This window comes from Mauremys reevesii, linkage group 24 (assembly GCF_016161935.1).
Source record: "Mauremys reevesii isolate NIE-2019 linkage group 24, ASM1616193v1, whole genome shotgun sequence".
In the NCBI taxonomy this organism is placed as follows: Eukaryota; Metazoa; Chordata; order Testudines; family Geoemydidae; genus Mauremys; species Mauremys reevesii.
The window spans coordinates 8,745,510-8,770,847 of NC_052646.1; the positions used below are offsets into that span (position 1 = coordinate 8,745,510).

Consider the following 25,338-nt stretch of genomic DNA (forward strand, 5'->3'; position numbering starts at 1 on the left):
CACAGACCGTTGTAATAAACCGTCAATCCGGCGTCTCTGTTCAGTCCATGATTTTTAGCACCTAGCAAAGCTCTGAGTTTAAGCTCCCAGGCTCGTCTTTTGAAGGGGTTGAGTCAGTTTCCTTTGAGGCCGAGGACTGAGAGGTCAGATACAGAGCGATCGCGCTGTGAAAAGTGCTCATCCACGGGGTGATTTTGTCTTTTATCGTTGATTGTCTAGTGGTTATTGGGGTATTCAGTGCGCTGGTTGAGGTGCAGCCCATGTTGTGCTAGGCCTGGGTAGGACCCATGGATCTTGACCGGGGTGCTGTGGGGGGTGTTGATCATTGCAGCGGTGGAGCTGTGTCTGCAGGTTTTGCACCTGTTGTTCTGGCAGGGTCTGGTGCCGCTTTGGGTTGGTGGGTCCTGGTCTGTGGGGAGCTTGCTTCTGATGATGAGCTTGGGAGGTTGTCTGAAGGCCAGAAGACGGGGTTCAGGAAAGATTTTTTTTTTTAGGATGGGGTCCCCATCGAGTCTGGGTTTTAGTTGTTGACAACTAGGGGTGTGTGGTCGGGGGGGAGGGGGGCGTTATATCTGTATAGAAGCAGTTATCTCGGGGTATTTGTGCTCCATGCTGTGATCTACTTCCCTGGTGCAGGGGCCTTGTTTGGAGAAGGTGGTTTTGAGTGTGTTAAGGTGTGTATCCCGGACTGTCTCCTTGGAGCATATTTTGTGGTATCTGAGCGCCTGGCTGTGTTTGGGGTGCTTACGGGTGTGGTGATCCCTGGGTTTCTTGTATGTAGGTGACTGTAGGGTTCCGTTGCTAGGGTTACCACCTGTCTGGTTTTCACCTGGACAGCCTGGGTTTCGGCTTGTGTGCCGGGTGCCATTTGACAAGCCCTGACGTTCTTTTTCTTTAAATCTGTGGCAACCTTAAGCGGAAGGAAGGAGGGGGCACAGCAGCATCAGCTGCCTCCGGGGTCACGGGGGGATGGGGTGCAGGGGCGGGGCCGTTGGGGTAGAGGTGGACCATGGGGTGGGGCCTGGGGAAGAGTAGAGCAGGGGTGAGGCCTTGGGGGGAGAGCCAGGACAGGGGCGGGGTCTCAGAGGTCCAGTTGCCAGCCATTCGAAAGGTGGTCAACCTATCCACTGCTGAAGCTGATTGTGGTGTCCAGGAAGTGGATGCTGCTGTGGACGGGTGGTGGTTGTTGAAGTTGTGGTAGATATCATGGAAAATATCCTCCACGTGTCTCAGGTGTATCATTGGTTTCATGGTACATTTGCCAAGAAATACGGGTTCGCTACTTAGACTAAACCATCTGTTCCACCTTGTATTTCGCTGGGACGCTCTGTGTACGTTTCCAGCCCTGGAGAAAGCGTTTCTCTCGCACCAACAGAAATTGGTTGAAGAAAAGATATTCCCTCCCCCAGCTCGTCCATCTGCACCAGTCTCCTTCTCATGCTATCAGTATAGATAGCAGTTTAATAAAACATTCCCAGTTCTTAAAAACACTCGTTAAAAACCCTGCAGAGACCAGTTATAACCAGAACAGAGCCACAGTTTACCCTCAGGCCTTGGCCTTGTCTCAAGCGCGTTTTCAACTTTCTCACACTACCGACCTCAATTTCCCACACTGCGCGGGGTTAGGCTAATTTCTGCTGAACCTGGGCTATACCCGAGGCACCTGGGGAGCTCGGGTGCCTGCTGGGGGTTCCGGAGGAGTTGGGGTGATCGAGCCCAAGGGCACTAATTTGGATTGCGGTTGCCTAGGGTTTCCCTACGGTCGGACACTCCGGTCGTCGTCCCCGGTCCAGCCCCGGGCAGAGCTGTGGTGGTTCACTGTGGGCCCTGTCTCTGTGGCTGTGGCTACCCTGCAACAAAAAGCCCGTGGCAGCAAGTCTCCGAGCCTGGGTCCGTTGACTGGGGCTAACAGTAGCAGAGGAGACGTTTGGGCTCAGGCTGGAGCCCAGGCTCTGAGACCTCGCAAAGGGGGAAGGGCTCATAGCGCAGGGCCTCGTAACCCTGAGACGGGCACCGCGGGTTCGTTACTGCCGTGTTGACGTACCCAGTGCGATCAGACCCGTTGCCAGAGCTGGCCCTGCTGTGAACACCACGCGGTTGGCATTGGCTGCCTTTGGGCTGTGTGTGGGGCCCCAGCGAGCGGGCCAGGCTGGCGACAGGCACAGGAGAGTCGTGCCGGCCTGGCCTTGAGCGCTGCGTCCCGGCCTGCGGGTATCGGCTGGGCTTGGCTTATTTGGTACCTTGCGAGCCGGGGGCAGCGAAACAGACACGGCGGACAGGGTTGGCTGCGTTTACAGAGGGGAAAGGACTTGTTCCTGGTCACACAGGAAATCATAGAGATGAGAGCCCAGGAGTCCTATGGGCAGGTTGATCTGCTTCAACCACTAGATCCCAGTCCACTCCTGGAGCTGGGAATAGAACCCAGGAGTGCTGACTCCCAGTCCCCCCACCCCCGCTCTAACCACTAGACCCCACTCCTTTCCCAGAGCTGGGGGTAGAACCCAGAAGTCCTGCTGGGGTGGTGAAAGGGTAATTGTAACAAACCTGGTACTTGGTTTTGCCGAGGGCTGGGGCACAGGGACGGGTGGATCAAGGAGCCGGATGTGGGAGGGGGGAAGGTTACTCTGTGCCTGGGCAGTGCCCGGCACGTCAGGGCCCTGATCTCGGTCACTCTGTGTCTGGGCAGCGCCCGGCACGTCGGGGCCCTGATCTCGGTCACTCTGTGTCTGGGCAGCGCCTGGCACGATGGGGCCCTGATCTCGGTCACTCTGTGTCTGGGCAGCGCCCAGCGCGTCGGGGCCCTGATCTCGGTCACTCTGTGTCTGGGCAGCACCCGGCATGACGGGGCCCTGATCTCGGTCACTCTGTGTCTGGGCAGCGCCTGGCACGTCGGGGCCCTGATCTCGGTCACTCTGTGTCTGGGCAGCGCCCGGCACGTCGGGGCCCTGATCTCGGTCACTCTATGTCTGGGCAGCACCCGGCACGTCGGGGCCCTGAACTCGGTTACTCTGTGTTTGGGCAGCGCCCGGCACGACGGGGCCCTGATCTCGGTTACTCTGTGTCTGGGCAGCGCCTGGCGCGTCGGGGCCCTGATCTCGGTTACTCTGTGTCTGGGCAGCGCCTGGCACGACGGGGCCCTGATCTTGGTCACTCTGTGTCTGGGCAGCGCCCAGCGCGACGGGGCCCTGATCTCGGTCACTCTGTGTCTGGGCAGCGCCCAGCGCGACGGGGCCCTGATCTCGGTCACTCTGTGTCTGGGCAGCGCCTGGCACGACGGGGCCCTGATCTCGGTCACTCTGTGTCTGGGCAGCGCCTGGCACGACGGGGCCCTGATCTCGGTTACTCTGTGTCTGGGCAGCGCCCGGCACGTCGGGGCCCTGATCTCGGTCACTCTGTGTCCGTGCAGCACCCGGCACGACGGGGCCCCGATCTCGGTTAGAACCTCTAATGGGGGTTGTTGTGCCCCATTTGTAGCTGGGAGAGATGGGGAGTGCGGTGGGGGATTAAGAGCGATTGATTTGTGCCCCCTCCTTTGTGGGCACTCGGCCGACAGCCTGGGGAGACCAGTGCTCTGGCACCGTGAGGGGCCGGCCCGAGCCCATTGTTTATGGCCATGGTGTCGTTAGTTTTGGCTCTGTCTCCTGCCAGCGATTACCTCATGCTAACTGCTCACTTTAATTAGGGCTGGAGAGCAGCTGCCAGGAGCCCCTGTGCCTTCAATCCAGCGACTGTGCGAACAGAAGAGCTGCCTGAAATCGCCTCCCCCCCTACGCCAGCCTCTCTGGGGGCTGGGCAGGGGCAGTGGAGTGTGGGGAGGGCGTTTGCCCTTGTAACAAACCACAGGATCCAAGCAGGCAGCAGCCAGCTTGCAAGAGTTGCAGAGCCCCAGGCCGGAGCTGTGGGGGAGTCAGGGGTCTGCTTCTCGCCCCCGGGCAGGCAGGCCGTCCCCTGCTCCGTCCACCCCTCTGCTCCTCTCCCTGGGGTGAAGGGTTATGGGGACAGGCTGATGCAACGGGTCGGAGCTGCCGATCTCGGAGCCACGGCCCTGCCAGAATCAGGATGTCTCGCAGTGTTACTTGCTTCCTGCTATTGTCACAGACACTCTCAGGTCCCTCCCTTCCCTCATCAGAGCCGGGCCAGAGGCTGAGCAGGGGAGCTGATGGTACCTGACATCCGCTGGGATGATTTAGAGCCAGGCCCGGCAGAGCAATCAGACGTTGCCACTCTGCAGCCCAGAGCAGGGGCCTGAGCTGACTCCCTCATGCTGCACCGATGCCCGCCCAGAAACTGGGCTGATGTCCCAGAAACTCATCCCACTTGCTGGGCATGACTGGGTTCCAGGTGCGAAGGGCTAATTTGCTAGCCCGATCCAGCGTCGGTCCCGAACTGTGTGCCCTAAAAGGTTGGGCAGCGTTGCTGGGTGGTTGCTAAACCACTGATGCACTCCACCCCAGAGGTGGCTGCATTTCAGTCCTGGGCAAGCCATCCCGATGCACTCTTACCAGGTAGCTCCTAACGTGCTGCTGTGCCCCACCCCAGAGATCGCAACCTTTCAGTGCTGGATAAGCAACCCCACTGCAGCAGTGCTGTGTGGCTGTTAGCCACCTGCTGTGCTGCACCCCAGAGGGGGCTGCACTTCTGTGGCAGGGGAGGTGATCCTTATAAGTTAGCATTCTGGGCTCTTCAGGATATAAATTGCTCACCGCTTGGCCGCTAGAATTACCTTCTCGAATACTGTGTCAGTCTTTCTAGAGTCTGCCCATCACCGCTGCTGCCTGGTGTCCGGAATAGAACTGCTCAACTGTGTGTCATAAGCCCTGGACTGCTAACAGCCTGTGGGCGATTCTCCTGTGGCTCTGGTGACAGGAGGAGTTGAAATCTAGCCCCATGGGTTGGATAGTGGTGAAGCTCTGGGTTTATTCCAGCAGCTGCTCCCCTCTGCCCTGCTGCAACCTTCCCTTGCTCCACCTGCCGTGGCTTAATGCCCTTGGGGGAGACTTTCACAGGGGGAGAGGAATCCCCACCCCCGTTAAACCAGACGGTGTTGGAATAAAGTGCCTATTGCTGCAAATCAGTTCCTGGCCAGCTCTTAGGCTGGGTCGGGAGGCTCAGGCACAGAGATGGCTGCCCGGCAGCACGTGCGGGGGGGGGGGGGGTGATTATGGCTGGCTTAGCCACCCCTAACTAGGGCCATGAAAGAATGAGTCTGTATGAGAGTGCCAGGCCGACTACCCTGCCTCCTCTTCCCGGCTCATTTCACACAAGCCTGCGCCTGCTCCCGCTCCCAGGGAGGTCAATAGCCAAACTGCCACAGGCAGCTGCCTGTGTCCATCCATATAGTGTGCGAGCGTCTCGCCGCACGTCCTGGCTCACAGCCTGCCCCCCTCCACTCTGGTTCTAATCACCTCCCAGGGATAGAACCCAGGAGTCCTGACTTCCAGCCATGCCCCCTGGCTCTAACCACTGCACCCCACTCCCTTCCCAGCCCTGGGAAACAGAACCCAGGAGTCCTGGCTCCCAGCTACCTACCCTAACCACTAGACTTCGCTCTTTGCCAGAGCTGGGGAACAGAATCCCGCCGTCCCAACTCCCAGTCCTGATCTCTGCCCACTGATCCGGCCTGCCTGCCCCCCAGCTGAGCCTGCTCCAATGTCCCCCTCCACGGGGACTGCATTAGGAACATCCTAGCGGCTGCCCCAGCTCACCTTGCTAACAAGCCGAGGGAGCAGGGAGCCGCCCTCGGGGTGAGGCAGGCGGAGCCGTTCAGTGGGGTTTGATTTCCCTCCCGGGACGGCGTACGCGGGGCTGGGTCTCCGGGCGGCTGGCTGCGCTGGTGGGGGGCAGGGGGTGGCTGGCGCTGCAGCGGAACAGCAGGTGCGCCGCATTTAATAATTAAGACATTCAGTGAAATCTATCGCCTGCAAAATGCAATCGACGTACACAGCAGAATGCAAACAGCCCCGCGCGCTTCCCCAGGGGGGCGCTGGGCACCGCTCCCGTTAACCCTTTCCAGGGAAGTTAGAGAGAGCGGATCCGCAAGGCTGGTCTATGGGAGTGACCCCTTTAGTGGGCTGGGCCCCCAGGACCCTCAGTTCCACAGGGGCAGGCCCGGGGCTTTTAAGATGCAGAGACTGGCCCGTTGGGCACCCGTGATCCCTGTCTCTCTCCAGGTCTCCCTGCAGTGAATCCAGCCCAGCCAGACTCCTGCTTACCTGCTGCCAGAGCAGGCAGCCTTCTCCCAGCAGAGGAGAATTTATTAGCCGCCTGGCTACCGAATCTGAAAGTCCTTAGGCCAGCAAACAGAGGCAAAGGTGAAGCCACGGTCCATGCTGGCTAAGCCAATGCGATCAGCCTGCCAAGCTGTCACGGACTCCATTTAACTTCGCCACCTGGCACCTTGCTCCCTTTGTTCTCGAGCGGGGCCCTCAGCTCAGCTTTCCTGGGGAAAATCACCTTCCTCTGGGCCGCTGTTTGCTTGTGGGCATGTTCTGGGCATTCGCCCTTTTCGGATTCCCTGTTGGCCCCTTTGGTCTGCCTCGGCCAGAGAGGCTATTCCTTCCATCCCCCATCTCCAGCTCTTCTTCAGGAGCGCTGTTAACCCCTTTGCGCCCGCTGAGTAGCAGTGCAAACTGTGGGGGAAACTGAGGCACGCAGGGGCTTCAGAACAGTGGTCTGGAAAATTCCCACTTTGCCCTGATAACCCATGAGACACGTGTGGGTCCGCAGGGCCAAATTGGCGAGGCTCCCCCTAAAACAGCTTTGGCATCATCCCCAGCTGGTGATAATATTAGGTGTATTATGGTAGCGCCAAGATGACCCAGCTGAGATTGTGCAGGGCGCTGCACGGACACAGAGTGGGAGGCGGTCCCTGGCCTGAAGGGTGTAGGCCTAGATGCCTATGGGAGTCAGGCACCTGAATACCTTTGAGGATCTGGGCCTCACAGGCTAAACAGACAAGGATTGGGTGGGGAAACTGAGGCACGGTGCAAGAAAGAGCTTACCCAAGGTCAGTAGGATGAGAGCCCAGGTGTGCTGTCTCCCAAGCCACGAGGCAACACTGCCTCCTTGGCCTGCAAGGATTTTATTTCCCCGGCACAGTTTAACCCTTGAAAGCCTGTGGTAGTTAGCAGTGAGGAATCCCACTTGCCACCCGGCCCGTGGAGAAGCAGCCTTGTCCCAGGTGCTAGCAGAATCGCAAGCGACGGGGTTAAATTGCCGAAGCTGGAGTGACTCAGAGCCCCAATGAAATCAAATTACCACCCAGCAACCCATTAATCTCCGTCACCCGCGGTTCATCTGCATTGGCTGCCGAGCCCAGAGGCAACAAATTAGAAGCTATTTATCAGTAAGCGGGCGAACGGATTAATCAATATGGCATTTACGGCCCCGCTGGCTGCAGCAGGAAGAACCCAAGTGGTAACGGAATTGTTCCAAGTTCCCTTCAGTGGCGCGGCGGTGACCCGGTCGGGTTCGGCCGGTGGCAGCTCTCCCACGGCATGGGCGCTCAGTGGCTGGGTGATGCCAACGGAGTCTGCGGGAAGGGGGGCATTGGAGGAGGTGGTTGTTTTAAAGCCCCAGTGTGGCACTGGGGGGCGCTGCTGCTGCTGCCTGGCGGCCGAGCCCTGAACAACAATGCTGGATGAGCCGCCAGCTAAGGCACTGGGCATTAGGGCACCTGGGTTCTAGGCCTGGCTTGGACCCCAGATCAGGACCCCTCTTTCTGCCTCAGTTTCCCCTCCCACCCTTAGTCCGTCTAATCTGTCTAGATTGTTAGCTCTTAAGGGCAGGGGGTGTCCTTCACTGTGCGTCTGGGCAGTGCCCAGTGCAAGAAGGTCCTGATCTCAGAACGATAAGACCAAGAACTGAAGAGTCCACGAGGACAACCCTCCCCTGCTGGCAGCCACGTGGGGTAATTCTAGCTAGCGAGCTGCTCCTAAGGGGGTTATCCTGCCGCCCACCACTGTGGTGTCTGGGCACCTTCCACATAAAATCAGGAGCAATAGCAAAGCCCCTAATGGACTTGATGGAGTCTCTGGCTCTTCTCCCTTTCTGGGGCCAGAATTCTGCTTAGGGTAGGTTTTTTTGGGGGTGGGAAGGGATTGGTAGGGTTGGGACTAAAAGGAGCGTTTGTCCTGTGACGCCTCCTGAAGCTGGTCAGACTCTGGATCCGCCTGGTCTGCTCGGGGTTGTTTGATCTAGATCTGGGGGTGCTGTGTCCCCAGCTCTCCCGCGCCCCGGCACTGGGGTCTTCCTTGTCCCGGAGCCGCTCAGCTGTCGCAGGCGTGTGTAGATGGATAGTCACTCCCTGACGTTGCTGAGCTGTTTGCTGCTGGGAGAATTAGGAGCAGGGCCTTGAACGGGGAGGGATAGCTCGGTGGTTTGAGCATTGGTCTGCTAAACCCAGGGTTGTGAGTTCAATCCCTGAGGGGGCCATTTAGGGGTCTGGGGCAAAAAAATGTGTCTGGGGATTGGTCCTGCTTTGAGCAGGGGGTTGGACTAGGTGACCTCCTGAGGTCCCTTCCAACCCTGAGATTCTGTGAGTGGGTGGGGATGGTGCAGGGACTTGGTGCATGGGCTGTGTGCAGTGGCCTCAGCCACAGAGGAGGTGGGCAGCCATGTGCTGTACCAGGCTGTACACGGTCATGGAGTTAGGGGGACACAGGTGACAGAGGCCCAGGGCAAGCAGGAGGCGAAAGGAATAGCTGGGGGCATGTTACCCAGGGTTTTAGGAACCCACAGCAGGAGCAACTTCACCGTTTCACTCCAGGCAGTGTCAGGAAATCAATGGATGGGAGCACAGCAATTCCGTCTGCTAAAAGATTAATGCGAGTAAGCTGCAGTTTATTACATTTAAGCAGACACAGGCAGAAGCAATAGGTTTACCTTAAATCCGCAACGGTGTTGGGTAATTAACAGCGGGTACGCAGTGGCCGGTTGCTCACCCACGGTGTTAGGAAAAACGTTTCTCGAGATGGCTTCAGAGGATGGCTTTGAAGTCCACTAGATTAGCTAAGGGGTTTTTATAACTATTTTTTTATCAAACACACAGGTTACACTAACCCCTAGAAAATTGTTACGTTTTAAACTTTGGAATCATTTTTTACTATTGAAGGTGCCCCGACTTAAGTTTTTTTATTTACTTAATTTTCTTCTAGTTTTATTTGTTCACTTGTTTCCCTGCTTTTTCCATTCTAATTAGCAGAAACTGCCGGCTCGTTTTGACCTTGCCTCTAAAAGCCTGCTTTCCAATTAACCCTCTATATGTGGTGGTTAATTTGTCATTTGTGATGGTTGAATGCACACAAGATGGTTGCAATTAGCTTGATTACATTCTGGGGTACACCCCCCCTTAAATTTGGGGTAACAGGGAGCGCCCGCTGTTAAGATCCAGACTAGTCCTGCCCTGGAGAGTGTCAGAGAATTTCAGTCTTCAGCTCCTCCCCGCTCCCGAAAACGGTGTTAACTTCACAAAACTCACCCCCAAATATGAGAATGATCGGGTGGGGGTGGGGGTCTTAGTCCTGGCTCCAGATCCCCTGCTCTAACCACTACACTCCAGTCCCTTCCCAGAGCTGGGAAGTAGTACCCAGGAATCCTGACTCCCAGCCCCCTGGCTCTAACCACCAGACCCCACTCCCCTCCTTGAGCTAGGTATGAAATCCAGGTGTCCTGTCTCCCACAGCTCTGCCTGTTTTGATTCCCCGTCCCACGCTAAACTCCCAGGCCTCAGCCAGAATTTTCACAAGAGCGTTGCACGTTGGATGCTCCGCATACACGGTCATGCACACACACACACACATGCATACATGCACGTCCACACACGTGTGAATGCACACGCACAGTTGTGCACGCCCCTTGTGAAGATCTGGCTCCCGTTGGGGGCTCTGCACACTTGGTCCCCAGGCCCCGAGTCCTCATGGGAGTCAGGCCCATTTCTGTCCCCCGCTAGTTACAGCTGAGAGGAGGTTGGAAAGCTCGAGCTCGCCTGTGGCTTCTGCTCTTCATCTGCTCTGCTTTTGGCTGGAGCCAGCCTGGGGCTGCCCAGAGGGGGGGATGCCTGAATTCCTCAAAAGGGAGAGGGGGAAACAGCTGGTCAGTTTCAAGAGAGGCTCAGGGGGGATCAGGGCTCCAGGGCCACCCCCCTGCGCACCCCTACGGCGAGGTGCATCCTCCCACCTGGGAAACCCCTCTGCCGTTACACAGCTCAGCCCCATGGAGCATGGCCCAGATTCCCAGTCGGTGTCAACGGGCATCACTCCATTGGAGTCAGTGGGTCAGATCCCCCACGGTGTAAATGACTCCAGTGGAGTGAGGCCCAATGGGGTCAGATCCCCCGTGGTGTCAGTCAGTGACGTCAATGGAGCTGCACTAGCTGGCGCCAGCTAACGATCTGGCTCTGCGCCTTGCCCGTTAAATCAATGGGGCTACACGTGCCTAGAGCACCTGTGAGTGTCTCTGAGCTCGGGGCCCGGCGGCCCGGCGGGGTCCCGTCTCCGTTGGGATTCTAGGCATTAGTGGAATACAAATAACGAATGCAGGGGGCCCGATGCACCATGGCCCAGCCGCCGGGCACTCGCCTGCACCGGTGGGGGGTGGGGGAGGGCTCTCTTTGCACTGCCGCAAATGACTGGCTGACCACTGGGCGACAGAGCACTGGACCCGCTGAGCCTAGTTCAGGGGACAGGATTCGGGGCGGAGGGGCAGCTGCATGAGCATGCAGGTAAACATGCACCTCCGAGCTCACGCACAGAGATGGGTGCTCTGTGTGTGTGCGTGCGAGGGTGTGCACCATGGGAATCGGTGCAGCTCAGTGCCTCTGGTCAGGCTTTGATGAGTGTCGTGCCGGTGAGGTCTGGGTCACGGTGCAGGCCGCAGGCCGGCGTCGTTCCCGTGCCCAGGCAAGCCATAACTTATCCAGTTGTTTACTCTTCCCGCGCCAACAGTAGTTAGCTGTGATACATTGTGGGCTCTTTAATAATTAAGAAGAAAGTTGGCAGCCCTTAAAATGGCTCCCAGCCTGCGCTGGGATTCACACTGGGGCTGTTACTTCGCCTCCTTAGAAGATATGACTTCATTCTCTTCAGTGATGGCTTCCCAGTGCCACCTGCCACCCACACCCTCATGTGCATACGCGTCCCTGCACAAAGACACAAACATAGAGACGTGCATGCACAAACACCTGCATGCACAAACATGCACACGCATATCTGTACATGCACACGTGCATGCATCCACATGCACACTCATGCACACACGTGCATGCATCCACACGTACATTCATGCACACATGTGCAAGCGTCCACATGCACACTCTTGTACATACCTGCACACACATGCAAGCATCCACATGCATGCTCATGCACATACCTACACACATGTGCAGGCATCCATATGTACACTCATGCACACACGTGCAAGCATCCACATGCACACTCATGCACATATCTGCACACATGTGCAGGCATCCATATGCACACTCATGCACACACATGCAAGCACACACATGCACACTCATGCACATACCTGCACACACGCATAGGCATCCACATGCATGCTCGTGCACATGCATGCACCTGCGTGCACACATGTGCATGCACACCGATGTACATGCACAGCCATGTGTGTGCACACGCGTATACACGTGCAGACACACATGCACATACAAACCAGCACACAGACGTGCATGCACACACAAGCCCTCCTTTGCTGTGGAGCAACCCCTCCGAGCCGGTTTCCTCCTCCATGGTGGTGGCCTCACCAGCCTTGAGCTGTGTGAATCCTGCGTCGGTGTCGGCCATTCACAGCCTGCTACAGGCAGCTGCAGTTTGGCACAGAAGGGACATTGGCCATGGCAGCCTGGCGTTTTGTCAGGGATGGGGTGACACACAATGTTCCCATTAGGGAAATGGGGCTGCCAGCCAGCCAGCTCTGCCCTCGTTAACCCTTTGAGGCCGGAGGTCATTGGGCAGCATGGACTAGTGATTAAAGCATTGGGCTGAGAGTCGGGACTCCTGGGACCAATTCCCTGCCGCGTGTCCTGAAGCAAGTTACTTGGCCCCACCATGCCTCAGTTGCCCCACCTGTAACATGGGTCTGACAGGGCCCACTTCACAATAAGTCATTGTTTGTAGAGCACCATGTAGTCTCTCTCATAAAGCCTGTTGCTGTAGGGTCTCTCATGGATGCTAGGCTGGGCATGCTATGGTTTGTTATTGTAGGGTCTCTTGTGGATGCTAGGCTGGGCATGCTATGGTTTGTTATTGTTGGGTCTCTCGTGGATGCTAGGCTGGGCATGCTATGGTTTGTTATTGTAGGGTCTCTCATGGATGCTAGGTTGGGCATGCTATGGTTTGTTATTGTAGGGTCTCTCATGGATGCTAGGCTGGGCATGCTATGGTTTGTTATTGTTGGGTCTCTCATGGATGCTAGGCTGGGCATACTATGGTTTGTTATTGTAGGGTCTCTCATGGATGCTAGGCTGGGCATACTATGGTTTGTTATTGTAGGGTCTCTCGTGGATGCTAGGCTGGGCATACTATGGTTTGTTATTGTAGGGTCTCTCATGGATGCTATTGTAGGGTCCTTCACAGCCACAGTGGAGCTCTCTCTGATTTGTTATTGTAGGGTCACCTAATGATGCAACCCGATGCACTCCCCTCCCCCATCCCACTCACACCAGTCCCTGCTCTGCCCCTTGGCATTAATAGTGATTTATTGCCTCGAATTTAATTATTTACATTTCAAATAATAAAGGTGCCTTTAGGAGCCCTGACCTCGTTAATGATCCAGTTGATACAATTCCACGGACTGCTAACAGCGCACGCTTAACCCCCCCCCCACACACACACACACCTCCTCCGGGCTGCTCCAGGCTCTAGGCACGCAGACCGCCCAGCTGGGGGGAGGGTGGGCAGGGGTCTGAGCTGGGGGCGCTCACCAGCGGGAGAAGACAGGAGTGGGTCTGACCTGGGCCGGGGGACTCACCTGGGGTCTCTGGAGGACACCACGGCACAGCAGCTCCCGAGTTCTCCTTTAACTAAAATCTGTGATGTGCCCAGAACTTATCGTCTTCGAACTCAGGACTCCTGACTCCCATGGCCGCGAGACCATGCTCCTTTGAGGAACCCAGGAGTCCTGACTCTCCAGCTCCTCCCCGCTGTAACCACTAGAGCCCTCTCCCCTTCTAGAGCTGGGAAGAGAACCCAGGTGTCCTGGGTCAGCAATGCTCAAAGGCAGGCGCACGTCCCGTCCTACTGGACCCCCCCCCTTTCCCGTGCAGCTCCGAGCCCCCTGCTGGAGCACTGCACTGGCTCAGAGAAGAGCGCCCCCTGCTGGGGCAGCAGCTGCGCTATTCCCCACCTCTCCCCAGTACCACACAAGGGCATTGGCTCAGCACTGCCCCCGGTTGGGTCTCCCTGGCCAGGCTGCCCCCAGTCCCCTGCGGGAAAACACCAGGCTCCAGAGAGTTAACGGATCCAGTTCTCAGAGGCAGCCTGTCGGCTTTGGCTGGGGAGCCAGACCAGGACAAGGGCTGCTGTGGTTTCCTCTTGTCACACCACAGGAATCAACCACTGGGTATTCGACAGGAGTCAGGACTCCTGGTTCCCAGCCCCTCCCCTGAGACCACTAGACCCCACTCCCCTCCCAGAGCTGGGAACAGAACCCCGGAGTCCTGGCTCCCAGCCCCCCGCTTTAACCACTAGACCCCACTCCCCTCCCAGAGCTGGGAACAGAACCCCGGAGTCCTGGCTCCCAGCCCCCCGCTTTAACCACTAGACCCCACTCCCCTCCCAGAGCTAGGAACAGAACCCCGGAGTCCTGGCTCCCAGCCCCCCGCTTTAACCACTAGACCCCACTCCCCTCCCTGAGCTGGGAACAGAACCCCGGAGTCCTGCCTCCCTGCCCCCCGCTTTAACCACTAGACCCCACTCCCCTCCCAGACCTTCATTCCCAGCCTTGGGCTGGACGTCAGGACTCCTGGGTTCTATTTCTGGCTCTGCTCTGCCCTGCTGTGTGACTGTGGTCACCGCGGGAGGCAGGATAAAGGGGTGGATGGACCCTGGTCTGATCCAGTCTGGAAGTTCCTGTATTTCCTTCCATTAAAACACAGAGCGTGAGCCCCTAAGAACACCCCACACAGTGCACTGGTGGCTGCTGGCTCAGCTGTCAATGAGAACAAGTAGCCTGGTATCATGGGCGGGGGGGCCCTGCTCTCGCCCGGGGTCTGGGCAGCGCCCGGCACAACGGGGCCCTGATCTCGCCCGGGGTCTGCGCAGCGCCTGGCACAACGGGGCCCTGATCTCGCCCGGGGTCTGCGCAGCGCCCGGCACAACGGGGCCCTGATCTCGCCTGGGGTCTGCGCAGCACCTGGCACAACGGGGCCCTGATCTCGCCCGGGGTCTGCGCAGCGCCCGGCACAACGGGGCCCTGATCTCGCCTGGGGTCTGCGCAGCACCTGGCACAACGGGGCCCTGCTCTCGCCCGGGGTCTGTGCGGCGCCTGGCACAACGGGGCCCTGCTCTCATGTGATGCTCCTGTAACAACAGTCACTGCCCTGGATCCTCTTGCAGCCGCTGCGTCCCCAGGAGCTGGCAGGGCCCGGTGCGGGCAGCAGGCCATCGGCCACCAGTTCGCTGCTCTGCACAGAGGCCGGCTCCCTCCTTAGGATTTCTCACACGTGTTAGCAATCAAGGCCGATCAGACCTTTCCGAGGGAGCCGGAGTGGAAAGCGATTACACCCCCGTTATACCCTCCTCCCGCTCTATTAGGGACACCCCCCCCATGCGTTTCATTTCCTCTCCACTGAGCCCAGTTAAAATGCTGCGTTTCCTTCACGGATCTGATCTGCTTTTGTTTCCCTCCAGCGCAGCCTGGCGCGCCCGGCAAGCTTGTGTTTGCGGCGGCGGGGAGGGAATATCTCTGGTCCCCGGGGGCAGGCGCGGCGGGACTGAGATGTCAGAGTGACAGAGCGAGGGAAATGGACTGGAAAAGAGGCTGCGGTCGCAGAGCATCAACTGCGCCTCCTCCGTGGCTGGAGAGCGTCAGTGCCACCGGGGAGCGGCTGAGCGCCCGTGAGTCCCTGCCCAGCCCCGTGCCCCGCGGGCACTGCCCAAGAGCCAGCCCTTTGGTACAGGCTGGGAGAAACGGGATCTGGCAGGGCTGGGATAGCGTAGGGGGCCGGGGGGTTGTGGGTTGGGACGGAGGGGCACTGACAGTTTGATCGGGACCCTGAGACTGGCACTGCGGCTGCCCGGGGGAATCTTGCATTGCCCCTGCCTGCCTCACGGCTGGCACTACCCCCCGTGCACGTGCACACAGCTGCTGAGCCGGGGTGCTCTGTGACCCGCCGGGAAGCTGTTCCTAACCTCCCCAGAGCGGGCGTAATCCGGATCCAGCTGTTGGCTTTTAACCAGGAAGCCTTGGCGCATCTGCCTCGGGCGCCGCGGCCCATGGGAAGACGCCGGCCTGGCTTCGTGGAGTTTCTCTGTGCCGTGCAAATGAAGCGGGACCGCTCCGGTGACACCCGGGCAGCCTTCAGTCAGGGAAACAAAAGGCCCCTCTGACTCTGCACTGAATCTCCCCATTCATCCCGAAATTGCCTCGCTCATGGGATGCTGTCCCATGCCGGTCGGCTGATCCCCGGCCCAGATAATGCGCCTCCTTAGGGCCGCGTGGCCAGGGGCTCGGGAGGGGGTGAAATGACTCGCTCTGCTGCTCAAGGCCTCTCCGAAGCTGGCCTGGTAACACCCCGTAGCCTTGGTCTGAGCAGCTGGGGGCAGGCCCGGGGCGCGCGGGCGGATCCGGTTTTGGGTCACGCTCTTGCCTGCCTAGAAGGCTGGGGTAGCACGATGCGGCCCACAGGGAGCCCCGGCTCGAATCTCGGCTGGGGAAGCAGCTCGTGGCTCCGCATCCGACTCGCGGCGCTGGTCGTTGGGGCTCCTCTTCCAGGGGCGGTGGGCGCGGGCGGGTGGCAGCTGAGAATTCAATGGCGCCCGGAGGCAGGGAGGGTCCCAAAGGGCTCGATCTGGAGCCAGGAGCCCCTCCTGCGGCTGCGACTGCCCCAATATCCCCGTGCGTGCTGTGTGCTTGTCCCCGTCCACCCTGCCTGCCTGTCCGTCCCTCTGTCCGCCCCTCCTCTGTTCTCTCCCTATGCACCCCCCCAGCCAGCCCTGCCATTAGCCCTCCATTCATTCAGGGTAGGCGGGGGCATGATGGGGCAATCTCCCCCCCCCCAGCTCCTTGTCAGTGCCTGCAGCACCTGTGCCACCTGGGGAAGCCCCTCTGGCTATCGCCACCTGCTGGAGGGAGAGTGGGTGGGTCTGATGGGGGAGATATTTATAACCTTGCTCAGCGGCACATCTGCAGCCGGATTGCAGGGCTCACAGCACAAGGGTCTGGTCCCTGCCTCTCCCCGCTGAGGCCGGCTGTCTGGAAACTCCCTGCCCTGCTCTGTATCCATTGATGCCGGGCTCCCTAGCAGGGCTATTTCTGTCGCGCCGCTGACTTTGTTTCCCTCAGAGTCACCGTCTGGCTAAAAATACCCCCCCCCCCGGGAGCTTCTGGTGGGAGCTCCATCCCGGGGCCGTGTCCCCACTGGGAACAGGGGCACAGGCCGGGGGACAGTGCTGAGAGTGCCTGGCTCAGAGGTACCAGCCGGCACGAGGTGAAAGGGTGGCAGATGAGGGTGGGGGTGCCCAGCCTGTGGGGCAGGGAGGGGGCGGCTCCCATGAATGATGTGCCCCTGAGCACAGCCCCTGTGCGTGCCCCTCGCCCCGCCCTGTGCTCTGACCCATCAGCCCATGCCCAGGTTCAAGGTTTAGCTCTGGGGCTTTGGGGGAGTTGAGAGTTTCCTTCTGGATCAGGCTGTCCCCCGACTGCAGACGAGGGGGTGGCTAACCTCTACTTTGCTTCCTCGGTCTGTGTATTTGGGGGTTGGTTTTGCATGTGCGAGTGGGGGCTGCGTGTGCACATGTGTGTCATTGCACACTTGGGGCACGCGTGTCAACCACAAGCTCCCAGCCTCACCCTCTCTGATTGGTGGCACCGGATCCGGGGGACCCGGGCCCAGCGGGCATCTCACCCAGTGCCCAAAGCAGAGTAGCGCTGCCCTGGGATGCCCAGATGCTGTCGGGCAGATGCTGCTCCCCCCTCACTTGGCCTAGCCAGGCCTGTCTGTCTCTCGCTAGAATTCTTCGGTTCGTTAGTGGTTAATTACCTTGGGGACCAATGAGCTACCTGGGCTGTGGGGCAGGTGGCAGAGCTGAGGCACCGAGCCCCTGGCAGTGCCATGCTCCTGGCTCAGTGCCCTCCCCATGCAGCCGACTGAACACGGGTCCTCGATACCCCCACTGTGCTGCCTGTCTGACCTTGTCTCTCACCTCCCTCCCCTTTGAATTGTGTCTCTTCCCAGCCTTGCCGGACCCCCAGAGTCGCCCAAGTGCCTGGCCAGCCCCACCCGTGCACAGCTGCCCCACGGACCCTGGAAACTAAGGTAAGGCCGCGGCCGGCAGTAGGGGTGTGTGCGTGGCGCTCTCGCCTTGTGCTCTGCAATATGTCCTCCTGACCAGCAGGGGGTCTCTTCCCCCCCGCAGTATTCAGGCTGCAAAGGGGCGGGGGCTGGCACTCTCTGTGGTGTCCCAGGAGTGCTCCAGGCATGTATATAGGTCAATAGTTAGGAGATAAGGTGCCACCTGCGGGCACCTGCCAAGTACAGAGCCCAGCTCCTTGCAGGATCTGTGCACCTCGGGGGGTTGTGGGTTTGGTGCCAACGGCTTCCTCTGGCAGCTCTCCTCAGGGGTGGGGGTGGGCATTTCCATTGCAGTTTGATGTCCCGCCTGGCGAACCGGGATCTTGGGACGATGCAGAGCACGGCGCAGGAATGGGGCGGGGTTGGTGGTTCGAGGCCGAAGCAGAGGGGCCGTGGCAGTTCCGAGTTATTCACGGGGTGCAGGGCTGTGATCTTGGGGTCTTAGTTCCGTTTGGAGTTTGGGGGCGGGAGGCTTGGATGCAGGGCTTCTGGGGCAGCTGGGGAGTTTGGTTTTGCCTCCTCTGGCCAACTCAATGCTTCTGGCTATCTCAGCCCTGATCTCTCCCACCGATCGCCTGGGCCGAGCCCCTCCTTATCCCATCACGGTGATGTGGTGGGAGCCGTCTCCTCCGCCAGGGGACCATGGCTTGTGACTTGTACACACCCCTGCCTTGGCCAGGGATGGGGTAAGATTGGGGCCTCGGTTAGGCCCAGGGAAGAGCTGGAGTCCAGAAGCCGCTGTTCCCTGCTTGTGCTGGGATACTCAGACCCCACATCCGGAGCCCTTAACACGGGCAACCAAGATTAGAGGCCACTTTGGAAAATGTTGATGGCCAAGCTATAAATGAATGTCAGCGGTGGGATCCGAACTAGCGTTAGTGTAGAAGTTTTGTATGAACTTTTTTTTGCTGAAAAATGCCAATTTGTCAGAACTGAAATTGTCTGTGGGGAGAGGGTCAGATGTGGCTGATTTCCCAGCGTGACCTTTTTTTTGAAAAAAAAAAAAAGAAAAGAAACGTTAGAAACTGTGGAAATGGGACATTCTGACATGGTCAAAAGGAAAAGTTTCATATTTTGGGTTTTTTTGTTCGAAACGCCTCTCTGTTGCCAACTATACCTTAATGTAGGATTTTAAAAAAAAAGGTTCCAAAGAAAGGAAACGTCAAATGCAAAAGAAAACGGTTCCGAATGATGAAAACAAAAGGTTTCGATTGCCCCCAAACTGAAAAAATCGGTTTGTGGACACTTTTGAGAGTGGGATTTTTCATCTGAATTTGAGGTGGGGAAAAGTTTATTCAAAATCATGCAAGTTCTCGTGGGATGGGAAAACAGACCCCCCTGCTCCCGCCCCCAGCTCAGCAGGGTACCATTGCTGTGCTGCTCACCTCTGACACGGGATACTTTCTGGGGGAGATTGAAACTGACAACCTTCCACCCAGCCTTTTACCCACTGATCTGTTCCAGCACATCAGGCAGCCCCCCTAGGGGAACATGCCTCTGCTACTCCCCTGTCTGCTGTGGCCTTGCCAGCGGCAGGATGGCAGCCTGTCTATCGCTGGATTTATGCCGCCAAGGCCGGCGTGCGGGGGCAGGGACTTTGTAGCCGGAATGCAGCGTTGCCAGTAGACACAGCACAGAGATGCCCTTAGGACACAGGCAGCAGCTTTTAAAACAAATCAGATTGGTCGTTTTCCTCCTGCCCTTTTCCCTAAAAGAAATGAAACTGACACCCGCCCCCCCCATCCCTGGCCCCGGCCTTGGCCCCCGGCACACCAGCTCCGTCGATGGCAAAGGGTTTGGGGCTCGTAACCATGACCCATTCCAGTTTCCAAAATAAAAATTACGGGAACAGAAATGGGGCTGCTTGTGCCCAATGCAGACTGGCCCGGGGTGGTGCTCAGCATGGACTGGTCCAGCTCTGGCCCAGGGCATGGGGTGCCCATGACGGGGGGTGCTGAGTGTGGACTGGCCCCGGGCAGGCGGGTGTATGCCAGGCATGGAGTGACTGCCCGCGGGCACTGTTGGCACCGGCGTGCTTTGGGAGTGCAGTGATTCGCACTAGCAGAGGGGAGCTCTCGAGCACACAGCTGGGCCACGGGTGTGCCCCTGTCTATTGGCGCTGTGGTGTAAACGACGCGGGTCCTGACCTCTGGGATCTCTTGGGATCTCACTATCCCGCCATGTCCCAGCTGAACGCTGCCCGCGGGCTTTCGAAACACCCCTCCACCTTCCCACGAGCTGCGGCTGGAGACGGGGGCCCGGATCCTCCGCTGGTGTAAGCCAGCTCCGTTAAAGCCCTTTGCACCCGCTGCGGATCTGGGCCCAGGGTTCTTTTCTCACTTCCTGTCCTCATGGCAGCGGAGGGGGACGACGCGTCCTCACTGCGCTCCTGGCACCGGTGCCCAGGGCTTTGACGCTTGCCAAAGACGTGGCGTGTGCGTCGATCAGGAGCAATTACAGCCCTGCCCGGATTGAAACTAACGAGTCCCTCCTGACTCCCCATCCCGGTCCCCCCGTTCGGCGTCCCTCCTGCACCCAGCTCCCTCCGGCTCACAAATGGATCTGAAAGCAGAGTCACTTCTCCCCCTACATAAATTACTCCCAGGCGCTTTCTGTCAGGTTCATATTCTTATTCATAAAGGCGACGGGGACTGAATTATTTATATTTTAATTTCCGATGCAGCCAGCCGAGGGTCCGGGGGAGGGATGGAGGGGTGCACGGGGCGGCCGAGTCTGGGGAGCAGGCCAGGATCTCACCTGCTCAGCGGTGTGTACCATAGCCCCTGCACTGCTGGCAGCTGGCAGGAATTCTCCTTTAGCAGTGGGGAGGGACTGATTTGGGAGCCAAGGAGGGGCGAGGGGGATGCTAAGTAGGGGGATGGGGAAGCTGAAATCACATGGTGGGGGCTGCTGTGCCTGGTCAGCTCATCGCTCCATCACACCTCAGTGTCCTGCCTCCTCCTCCACAATGGGGACTGACCCCTGCAGTGGCTCCCTGTCTCCCTCCAGTGGCCAGTTCATGTGTAGCAGTTGGGGCAGCTGTGGGTTCAATCCCAGGCAGAGAAGCCGCGAAGCAGGCGAGGGGTAGGCAGCCGAGTCAGGCCGTGGGGAAGCTGTAGTCTGCAGGGGCTCACGGGGCTCCTGATGGGGCACAGTGCACCAGGCTGGCTGGGCTCCCTTAAGTGCTGCAGCTGGATCCAGCTGTTGCCCCCTCCAACCCCCCCTCCGAGCCTGGGTCTCTGTTGCACCAGGCACTGCACAGCTACAGAGTGAGAGACAGTCCGTCCCCCGGAGAGCTCACAGGCTGAATAGACCAGACAGACAGTGGGTGGGAAGGGAAACTGAGGCACAACATGGAGGAGTGACTTACCCACAATCACTGATTCAGAGGAAATCCCTTCCTGTCCCTGTTCAGTTGGTGGTGGGCTCAGGCCCTAAAGCTGAAGGGTCCCTAGTCCTTCTCTTTAATGCAGCAGTGTCTGGTCCTGTCAGTTGTGGATCCTGCTTAGCCCTTGGCCTCAAGGACATCATGTGGCGGGGAGTTCCGCAAGTTACTCACGCGCGGCATTAGAAAACATTTCCTTTCCTCATGCTGCGCATTAGTTGCCTTTTAACTTCATTTGTTCCCCTGCCCCACTGCGGAGGGAAAGGGTGAATCCAGTCCCAGTGCATGGGGAGGGGGCAATTTTAAGCCAAGCCCCCCCGCATCCTCCCCAGGATCTCAGTGATGCATTAATGCTTCTGGGGGATGCATTTGAGTCATAGGGCGCAGGGCTGAGTGAGAGCTGGGGGGCGGGGGTCAGGACTCCTGGGTTCCATTCCCAACTCATGTGAAATAGGGGGTGGAAGCAGAAGTAACGCTGAAAGAACGAGTCTCTATTGCATTGTACGGACCTGATTATTTAGACGCCAAGACCCAGCTTCACTGGCCTGGAGGAAGCGGAAGAGATGGCTGGAGCGCGGGCTAAAATTAACCACCTCTCCGAGACAGCAGAATATAATGTGGGACTGATGAGACGTCATACATTAAATTTACATTGCGAATGGCCCAGGGTAAGAATTATATTGGCATGTGGGGGCCTGGATTTTAATTGGCATAATATTTCATTTAATTACATCGTCTATTTCAGACACCCAGCACGGGTCTTCAGTAGTAATGACATTTCTCAATAGAGCACCATTAGATCTGTGCCATTAACTCAGCATTCGCTCCTTTTAACTGCTTGGTGCCTGCTTGGGGAGCAGGGTGTATTGGTCAGGGCGTGACAGCCGCCTGCAGGGGGTGGGAGCTAGACCCCACCCGCTGTGAACTAGTGGCTGGCGCACTGGGCTGGGAGCCAGGATGGCTGGGTTTGATTCCTTGCTCTGCTACTGGCCTGCTGGGTGAATGTGGGCAAGTCACTTCACTCCTCTCTGCCTCAGTTTCCCCTCCCATCTTTTGTCTGATGTGTTGCGACAGAGCTCTTCAAGGCTGGGGCTGTCTCTCACTAGGTGGGTGTGCAGCGCCGGACACAACAGGGCCCTAATCTTGGGCTGGTGCTACTGTGATATGAATAATAAAGGAAAAGGACATTGGAATGGGTAGAACTTGGAGTGGAGAAAGATCTCAGAGGGATGTGGTGTAGTGATTAGATCAGGCAACGAGCTAGGACTCCTGGGTTCTGCCCTCAGCTTTGGGAGGCTTAGATCTAGGAGCCAGGACTCCTGGGTTCTATTCGCAGCTCAGTCACTGACTTGCTGTGTGATCCTTAAGCCAAGTCTCTTCCCTCTTGTGACTCAGTTTCCCCCTTTGCGATACAGGGTTAATTATACCTGACTCCATATTGGATTTAGACCTGATCCCTGGGTATGTTTTAAGCACCTTGCGATCCAGGGAGGGGCTGCTGAGAGCTCCATGGTGACTGCAAGGATAGAATTAGGGGTCAAAAGCCCCAACCCCCAGCTAGAGCTGAAGAAGAATCCCCATTAGCAGTGATGGGAATATGACACACAGGCGAGCAGTTCGTTTTCCATCCAGCAGAGGGGGATGGTGTGGCCATTGCATCTCCTCCACCTCTCTCTGGCCTTGGGGTCCGAGCAGATTTTGTTCCCCAGCGCCGCAGCCCAGAACGTAGCTTAAGGCCAGCGTCCCTGGTTCTCCTGGCCCCTGGACGGGGGCAGCGGGTGGGGGGGGGAACTCTCACTGCCTTTGCCAGCAGGAATGTGATTAATGGCAAGTGCTGTTTGTGAGAAGGGCTTTGGGGACAACGGTCTCGCAGACCCGAGGGGCACCGACCCCTAGCTCTCTGCGCGTGTCTCCAGCCAGCAACCCTGAGCTGCGGCGCGTCAGAGCCTCGATCTGTAAATCGGAACATAGAAAAGCTTTATTCCTTCTCACACAGCATTAAAAGGAGATGGGAATAGAACCCAGGAGTCCTGCCCCCATTGCAGCCACTAGACCGCCCCCCCCTCCCAGAGCTGGGGCTAGAACGCAGGAGCCCTGACCCAGCAGACTCCCCCTCCCAGGCGAGAAGCAGCTCTGAATTCTCACCCCTTTTCATGCCCGAGCGATGGGTGCCCATCAAATGCCCCTCCTCCCCACCTGCACCAAGGCCGTGGCATCTCCTGCTCTCCCTGCACCGGGCACCGGCCCAAGGCAGCTTGGCGCGTCCCCGTGGGCTGCTGGCAGCATTAGGCAGCCCCGCCTTGCCCTGCTCCCCCCGGCACCGTGCCTGGCCCGGCTGGGTCGGCGTGAGGCCACGGCGCTGAACGGCTTGTTCCTGGAAAAGCCCTGGGCACTGAGAAGTCGAGTGGCCTCTGGAGGACTTGGCTGGGCCCCAGCTGCTGCGCAATAGCTGGGAAAGAGGAGGCGGGCGACGGGCTGGAGAGCTGGGAATGGGAGGGATCTGTGGGGCAGGCAGCGCAGTTCTGATGGGGGAAGGGTGGCACCCGGAGGCAGCTCCAGGTTGGCGCAGAGACCCAGACCGGGTTCCCTAGCACCCACCCCGCTGCACTCAGACACCAGGGCTGGCAGCTGGGATCTGTTCCCTTGGGCACGGAAATCCTCCCACCGCGGGGGAGCCCTCTCCCTCCTTGGCCCAAAGGCAGAGTTCCCAGCCCCAGCCCCTGCCCAGCCCGGCGTGCCCCAGAGGCCTCTGGGCCGCTGCCTCGAGTGGCAGATTTAGCCCGGCCGTCCAGCCGTCCTGAGTGGCGCGGTGACCTCGCGTGCCAGGTCACCAGGCCCCTCGCTCAGAGCTGAAGGGGCGGCACACTGCAGCCTTGCCCTGAGCAGGCTTTCTGCAGGCCGGGCACATGCCCCTCTCTGTGCCTGCCATGGAGGCATCAGCACTGCCCCGCCCCGCCCCGTGGGTGTATAATGCCCACCCCAGTGCCCAGCAGCACAGTGTGGGGGTGGGTGCCCACAGGGCCTGAGGATTCTCTTCCGTCGTCCAGAGAGAGCCTGGGGGTGGGGGGGAATCGCGGCACTGGGGGGACAGCCCCATAGAGGGAATGGGGGAGGATGCTCAGAAATGGGGCTCCCAAGCCAACCCCCTTTGGCTGAGACCGGCCGGCACCCACCGGCCTGCTGGGGGGAAGTGGGGCCGGTCCCACCTTCACCCCGTGCTGGGAAGGGCGGCTTGTGTCTTCCTCCCCTGGGGGGATAGCGATGACGGAAGAATAAACCACAAGGGCCTCAGTCGTCTGGTCCCGAGCTCCCGCCGCTCCCCAATCCTGGCAGGGCAGTTGGAGAGGCTCCTTGGCCACATCTGGGAGCAGCCGATGGGGCCACAGGCTGCTGCAGTCTGCAAAGCCCAGGGTGATACGTGCCTCCCCAGCCGCAGCCTCCTGGGCCAGGGGGCTGCATCCCCGCTCGTTCCTTGTGTCACAGAGGAGATGCTAAGGGCCGTGGCAACCAGGGATCAGTGGGGCAGGGACAGAGCCAGGGGGAGCTGCTGTGCTTGCCAGCTCCAGCCCGGACATGGGGGTCCCTGCTGGTGCCCTGCCAATGCCCCTCAGTCATGACCCTCGGGCAGGATTTAAACCCAGGTCTGCAGAGAGGAACGACTGTTGCTTTAGCACCAGCTACAGCTAAACCCCTGCTCTCCCCCATCTCTGCCCTATAGGCTGCCCTACGCTAAGCCAGAGGTGGGATTTCCCCAGGTCCGGCATCTCCATAACCCAGCCTGGGCAGCCCGACTTCAGACCCATCTCAGCTCAGCTCACCCCTCAGCTGACCCCTGGATGCTTTTCCCCTCCCAGAGACCTCGCTGGCCTAATGCTACGATGTCTTCAAAGGCCAGCCCGTAGGAGAGGCAATGCGGCCTAGCGGGCAGGGTGCTAGGCAGGACACCTGGGTTCTTTTCCTGCCTCTGCCACTGACCAGCTCTCTGATCTTGACAAGTCACTTTCCCTCTTGGTGCCTCCATTTCCCTCCCTGCCCTGAAGAGCCTGCACTCTGTCTCGCACTATATGTTTGTGCAGCACCCGGCGCACTGGGGCCTGGATCGTCATAAATTCCAAGGCCAGAGGGGACCACTGTGATCATTTACTCTGATGTCTTGGATAGCTCGGGCCAGAGAACTGCCCAAAAGGAAATCCTAGAGCAGAGATGTTAGAGAAACAGCCAGTCTTTATTTAAACATGGTCAGCGACAGGGAATCCATCACGACCCTTGGGAAATTGTTCTGATGGTTAATTACCCTCCTGTAAAAACGTGCACCTCATTTCCAGTCTGAATGTGTCTGGCTTCAACTTCCAGCCATTGGATCGTGTTCAACCTTTCTCTGCTTGGCTGAAGAGCCCGTTATTAAATATTTGTTCCCCATCTAGGT

The 25,338-nt window shown here is 58.6% G+C and overlaps 1 protein-coding gene across 2 annotated transcripts in view; it reads left to right on the forward strand.

Annotated features, from left to right (window-relative positions):
- SEMA6C (semaphorin 6C) overlaps positions 1 to 25,338 on the forward strand; it is a 92,565-nt gene that overhangs the window by 13,441 nt on the left and 53,786 nt on the right. Inside the window, exons 1-2 of one of the 2 annotated variants that reach the window (XM_039512977.1) lie at positions 14,937 to 15,071; positions 17,411 to 17,491. The gene's annotated coding sequence lies outside the window, so the exon portion shown is untranslated. Of the gene's footprint in view, positions 1 to 14,936; positions 15,072 to 17,410; positions 17,492 to 25,338 lie in introns of those variants that run through there. The other variant, XM_039512976.1, reaches the window with a different exon arrangement.